Raw genomic sequence first — 7,020 nt, 5'->3', positions numbered from 1 at the left:
GGAAAGTGCGTCAATGACCGACTTCGTGAACATATATAAGAGGACGATAAAAAACAACGAAAGTCGCCGCGTTCCAGAGCGCACTCTGAGTCAAAGCTGCAAACCATTGTTTAGAGGGACTACAATTTTTGAACGTGCCAAAACAAAAAAACTTTTGAGAGAAATAACTGAGGCCTTTCATATATCTAAATCCGGTGACAAATTTATTAACACGTATTCAGGTTTACTTCTGAAAAACGAATAAACATTCTTAGACGGACGCGTGCATGCCCTTGCCATACAACATGCTTGTTTTTCATCGGCATGTTATAGGTGAGTGGGGTTTCACCGTTGACGCAGCCTTCGTTTCGGTTTTCTTTCATTCTGCCTTTTACCCCGTTGAACGGCCACTTTAGTATTATTTTTGTTATTGGATGAATTCTTGACTCTGCTTTTGCTAAGATGTGTTGTTACCATGTCCCTTCGTCACCTGATTCCCTTGCCCACTCCATGAATTTCAATAAAACGTTTTGCTCCTTGCATTGGGTTATCAGAATTTAGGTACGCTGATTCCTGGCTTGCTTGAAGGCAGTATGCTGATTTGAATCGCACACGTGATTGCCTTTTGTCCTTCTGTGACCGTCAGATGGCGAGAAGGAGCGCAGAGGCTATTCTGGCAACGCGCTGGCATTGCGTATACCTGGTACTGTTGGGCAAGTTAGTTTGACATTTTTCACAGAATGCTTACACTGCGACAACTGCGATGGCGGGGGAGAGGTGATGTGAACCGGAGACACTGGAAGGTTTTCCAGAGCAGCGCATTCCTCCTCTCCACACCATCATATTTGGGAGCGTATGTCTGTCGCTGCCTTTAACGTTCCCTGCACACCAAATCACCTTTGTGGTGCCTCGTGTATCTACCTTCGCAACTTTATTATATTATAAGCTAACACTTAAATGGATACTGAGGACAAAATTTATTCTGGGACCATAAAAATAACGAAAAATAGAATGCCTCTGCCCATGCCACTAAGGATACTGAAGACAGATTGATCGAAATATTGTTATCAGCAAATATTAATTCTCTGGGCGTCCGATTCGGCTGCGGGAGGTGGTTGGTTCGAAACCCACCGCCGGACACCCATCGGTAAAAATGGGTACAAGGCAACCCCGGCCCGGCGCCCGGCTTCCTCACGGGTGTGCGCGTGGAGGGGGCTCCGCGCAAACCCCGCTGCGCCCTTTCGGTGGCAAACCCAGTTTCGAACTCAGCCTGCAAAAGTGATTCGTGTTCCACTGCAACATGAAGAGTTCAACTCAAGCTCGTACATACGTTCTATGACCAGCGGGTCTCAATGGACGTACAAGTACAACACTGCTGCAAGCGATCCTTCGTTCAAAGAGAAAACTTCAGCGCATCACTGCAGTCCTGGGCAAGTCCGGTTTTTCCGGCTGTCTGACTTTGGGAGCAAAAAAGAAAAGCCACAAACGGGCTTTTACCGCACAAGGCGGATTTAGCGTTGGCTGAAGGCGGAGCAGCTCACTGGCCCGTCAACACAACAGTTTGGTCGAAGACCCTTTTCCCAAGCATTTCACCCCAGAAAAGCCGAGCACCAGGCCGGGTTAACCTTGCATCCATTAAAAACCGATGGGCACCCGGCGGCACTGGGGATCGAACCCAACGCCATCCGAACCCAGACCGCAGTCGCCTGCCTGGGTCAGGGAGCCGACGGCCCACGTGCGAGAAACGCCATGCGCCGAGAGAGATGCGAGGTTAATCGCTTCCTTCGGCTGCTCGAATGAAACTCGCGTTTGATCTCTCAAAACGACGACTGCAAGAGCAAAACCTCCTCCCCCCGCAGCAAGTGAGGCGCTAGAGAGACAGAAAAGAGAACGAGCAGTCGACTTTTATTTCCTGTTAAAAATCTTGGTGAAGGTATCCCATATCCTGGGATATGCTTCCGCCATGTTTATGAACCACCACCTCTATCAGTGTGCATTCCGGATCAGTATGGCAGCGTGCGCGATATTTGGGCGGTCCAAGCGCAGCGGCAGCCGCGCTGGGAAGCATCTGACGAACACAAATTTCCTCCCTGTGCGAGGGAACGAAAGAGCGCTGAACACATCGACGAAGCTTGCGTGCGGCGCGCATTAAACGTGCCAACTTCGACCGCGAGGACTGCTACCATTGGGCACGTGGTGCGCACTTCAAAACAGGTAAATTCGCAATTCCGCCTGTCGAGTATGTAATAATGGCAAAACAAGGAACGCGTCACTGAACGTTTTGCGCTGAAATAGTGACCACTCAAGTAAGACAAATCCTGACTGGGCACCGTCGCTTCTCTTTGGGTACAGCGCCAAGCATGAAAATCTCGCACGACGCCAGCACACAATGAGACCCAGCGAAAAGCGGCGGTCGAGCCGAGGCCCAGAAACAGCACGCCGAGGCGGCGGGCACACCGATCGAGCCGTGCGCCTCGATGTTTCATGTCGAGGCAACCTAGGCGTGCGCCCATCTTCATGCCACTCTGCAGCTGACGGCAGAAATCAACGTTTCTGTGAAATGTGTTTTAGTAGCAAAAAAGGATCTGACATTTACTGACAGTGCTACATTAATTCCTCGAGATAAGTTCACCCAGCTGAAAGAGCTTAAAAGGGAAGAAAAGCTTTTGTGCTCACCTCTGAAGTAGAACTTGACCTTCCTCGAGTTTCGTTGCTGGCAAGCTCTCACCTGCTCACTAACGAAGGAAATGCGCGATTATAGTAACTTGCGCACTTTCAATCGAGGGTCGCAAAGTAGCTGATAATGTTGTCGTGCAATGTCCGCAAACAAGCTAACGTCCGCGCTTTTCTCTGCTTGCAGTCGCGAAGGGCCGATGCTCTCTCACTACCGAACCTTTTCCTCGCACCGCCATGTATAGGGATGCATGTCCGTGGTGCGGGGCAACCCCCACGCTGTATCATACCACATGGGAATGCATACACAATGTAGCTTTCCGAGGTAACAAAAAGCCAAATGCGGAGCAGTGGGAGGACCGGTTAACCAGCAGCCAGCTCATGGCCCAAAGAGACCTAGTGAGCCACGCATGCCGGATGGCCAGGGGCAGTGGTGCCTTGGACTAGGGGCGCCAACCACGCTCAGCCTGGAAGACGTCGGCAATCTTCGGGCAAGCAGCAAGACTCCTTTATTAGAGCAATAAAGTTTATTCTGTCACTCCTCGCACCGATCGTGCACTGGTTCGATCGGTTGCGGTTTGTCGTCCTCGAGAAAGGACTGCACTTTCGGAAAAGAAGGCATTTCCACGCAAAAAGCACGAAGAAGCCAGTCGCAGCACGAAACGCTTCTATTTACCCCATCTTGAAGCGCGCGCGGCAGCCAAGCGGTTCGTGCGCCGCGCGCTTTGCACAAATGTCACTGAAAAGCTGGCTTCTTCTAGCTACTTTTAAGCTTAGTGGCAAAAGCTGCTTTAGCTACCTTGAAAAGCTTTGGGGAAAAAATTCACCCTATCAGGCACGTAGCCAGAAATTTTTTTCGTGAGGGGTCCAAGACAATTTTTGTATCGAGAGGGGGGGGGTGCATGGATATGTGCCTGCTCCCTGTATTCATACCTAGGTTCAATGCGAGGTTCATTATGAAACATTATTTGATGTCTTCCGCGGAATTTCGTGGATTCGCTTCCACAACTGATTGGACCTGCAATCGACGATGAAATGGGTACTCTCGTGCCCAGCGCTTGCACCAACTTGCATATATCTTGCATGTAAAGCAATCCTCTATTAAGTAACAAAGAACGCATTCATATTATCTAGTTTAAATAACCATCTGTGCAAGTAACTGATTTTAACACTGTAGCAAAATTTCACTACCCTAAACAAAAGTGACCATCCAAAAACAACCTTCGAAGTTGGCAAGAGGCACCGCCAAATGAACGCTATTTGCTGAAAATATATTTATTACGATATTTTTAACACTGACAACAATTTCAACAAGTGGTATACCTTTGTCAGCATTATTTTGGACCATCGATCATCATCACAAAGTGAAATGGCATTAAATATCGGCGTGTAGCATCATTTCATTTCATTTATTGGTTTTGTTTGGCCAGTACAGAGACTGCAAACAAGGGAGAGCAAGCTAAAGGCGCCTAGTAGCGCCTGACAGAGGCCTGCCCTCCCCATGTAAAAAACAAAAAACAAAACAAAGTGGCACTTGGCAATGGTACAAAATTTCCATAAGTAACAGAAACTAGAAAAGCAGCGGATATATTGACAACGAAACAGAAATCAGTCATGCATAGAGCTAAGCACAACAAAACTGAGAGCAAAACATAACAAAGACAAAAACTGATTAGGTAAAAACACACCACAACTAACTATAACAAAAATATTCATGAACAGATTTCCTAAATCTGACCTCGGACATATTTTGTACTGACAATTCTGTTAAGTATGGATAGGTGTTTAATGTATGAGGAATTATGTGAGTTAGTTTTTGGAACCCATAGTTTGTACGGGATTTTGATGCATGGTATTGAGGGTGCCTTAGACTGTAAGCTGTTTGGGCAATTAAATATGTGCTCTCGAAAGTCTGCCAGTTTCCTTTCATAAGGTTTCTGATATAAACAGCAAGCTTCTTGTGGTAAGCGGCCGTGATGGTTAGCAGTCTATGGTTGAGGAAGGAAGGACCCGTGCTCTCACTGTAATGTAAATTATCAATCGCTCGTACAGCTCTTTTTTGTAAAGTAAGTACTTTCACAAGATTGGTTGAGGTAGTCGTTCCCCAGATCAACAAACAATATTGTACATGCGAAAAGACTAGTGAGAAATAAATTTGTAGTTTGAATTTTCGAGGCAGTATTGTGCGAAATTTATTTAGGATACCAACAGAGCGAGCCATTTTAGTGCAAACGTAGTTTACATGATCTGTCCAGAGTAAGTGTTCTTCAAAAATGACTCCAAGGAACATTGTAGAGCTGACACGAGTTATAGGAGCTTGTTCGAAGTGAATTTGGAAGTTGTTCGGAACTTCCTTATTTTTGGCTCTAAACAGTATGTACTTTGTTTTCCTGACATTAAGTTCTAACCTATTTGATTTTAACCAAACAGACAATTGGGATAACCAACTATTGGAGGCTGCTTGCAAAATATTACTATCTTGCCCTGAAAAAAATACGTTAGTATCGTCTGCATAGATTATAATGTTGTCTGCTGTCTGCATATATGACCGACGTTTTGAACATGCCGCCACAAATTCAAGACGGCGAGCTGGGTTTCCAGTGTCTATATCCTGGACAAGCTGCGCCATCTAGCGCCATTTCTTTGGATTCAGTTTTTTTTTTTCATTTTTAAAGTGAAAAGACAACATGAAAAATGAAACTTTGACCGGGTGTGGTCCGCCGGTCGCCGATCATGGCGTCCGTTTCGCCGCGCGCTCCCCAAAGGCGAAGGGCTACACTGAGCACTTTGTCGGTTCTTATGCCGTTTTTTTTCTCTTTAGAGCGTAGGGGTTGCCCCGCACCACGGGCATGTGTTCCTATATTGTGTAGGATACATCTTGCTAAGTATATGTAGGTTAAAGAATGTTCCCGTTTGCAGCCTCCGCCAACTAGCTGCTTCTTGTTGTGTGAGGCCCTTACCATATAACCTGGGAGTGTAAGCGGAACTACACGTTCCACCAACACAAAACCCCGAGTGCGGAGCAGTGGGAGAGCCGGCTCACCAGCTGCGAGCTAGCCGCCCAAAGGGCAATGGTGCAGCACGCAAGCGAAGCAGCGCGACTCAGTGGAGCCCTGGACTAGGGTCCCAACCCTGCTTTGAACGTCAAGAGTCTGCAGCGATGCAGACGAAGACCGAACGCTAAACACTTAATGGACCAAATAAAGTTTCTCTCTCTCTCTCTCTCTCTTTAGAGCAGTAGTGGTGAGTTATGGCGATTTCCACTGGTCGTGCTGGAGCAGCTTTTCTTGCTCCGCGACGACGAATTCGAGTTCCGCTGGTCGACCTGGACCGACCGCGCGAATTCTGCTGGTCGTTTGGAGCAACTCCGTTCCATACGGAGCGCACTAGGTTGATCCGCCGACCAGCGGCGGATCTCACCGGAACTTGTAGTCGGCGATGTCGTCACTTTCGAAACACACGTGTTATTTTTAACGCGTGCAGGAATGCCAGCGGGGAACACTGAGCGCTGTTTCGCGAGCGCGCGTTTTGCGCCCGTATGTCGTCTTCGTCACCTGCTTCATAGCGTTTACAACTCACAATTGTGGCATCGTATGGAATAGCAATAGCCCTCGCGTTGTCTGGCGAGAGCTCGTCGGAATCTGGGTCCGCGCACTCGGACAGCAGCAGCGACAACGAAAAGTACCTCTTCGAAGCATTTTTTGAGGAACATTTCACAGAAGCCCCTGCGAAGGGCAATTTCCTTGGAAATTGCCCCGTAAGCACACTGCAGACATGCGATATATATTCATTTACGAACTTACCTAGAGCATAACTGTGCTCCTCATTGCCTACGAGGTTCACCAAAATGCGGTGCACCTCAGGCGTAACATGAACAAAGCGACTAATACGTTCCATCGCTAAAGAAGTGCCTGCCTCTCGACGTCTGCTTACGCGTATTTTGGCGCCAGAATTGCCAGACCTCAACTTCCGGAACCAGCACTTCCGCTGCGCGCTCGGTCGCTGTGCTCCGAGGCGGTTTGGGGCGCTCTTTTGCGATTCGAGCGCCTTGCTTCGGATCCACCAGTGGAATTCTCCATTAGACAACCACGTAGAATGGTCGGATTTCAGTTCCGATTGCGAGGCTTCGTCTCAGAGGCCCTGCATAAGGTGGCTGGAGTGCCCAGTCTAGCCACCCTACCCTGGACATCAGCGCGTGCTCCCTCGTGTTTCGTTTAACCGTTCACGTTGTATTTGCGAAGTGCGTTTGATTTGTAAATGATGAACGTGGTCTTATTTGGTGCTTGAGTGTCTTTGAAAAGTACCACCAATATATTTTGCCAAATGCGCCAGCAGATTTTTGATTATGATGTCAAGGAAGGCCACGCT

The sequence above is a fragment of the Amblyomma americanum genome, chromosome 3 (genome assembly GCF_052857255.1).
Source record: "Amblyomma americanum isolate KBUSLIRL-KWMA chromosome 3, ASM5285725v1, whole genome shotgun sequence".
NCBI lineage: Eukaryota > Metazoa > Arthropoda > Arachnida > Ixodida > Ixodidae > Amblyomma > Amblyomma americanum.
The sequence above is the reverse complement of the archived record's forward strand: the minus strand, read 5'-3'. Positions refer to the sequence as shown.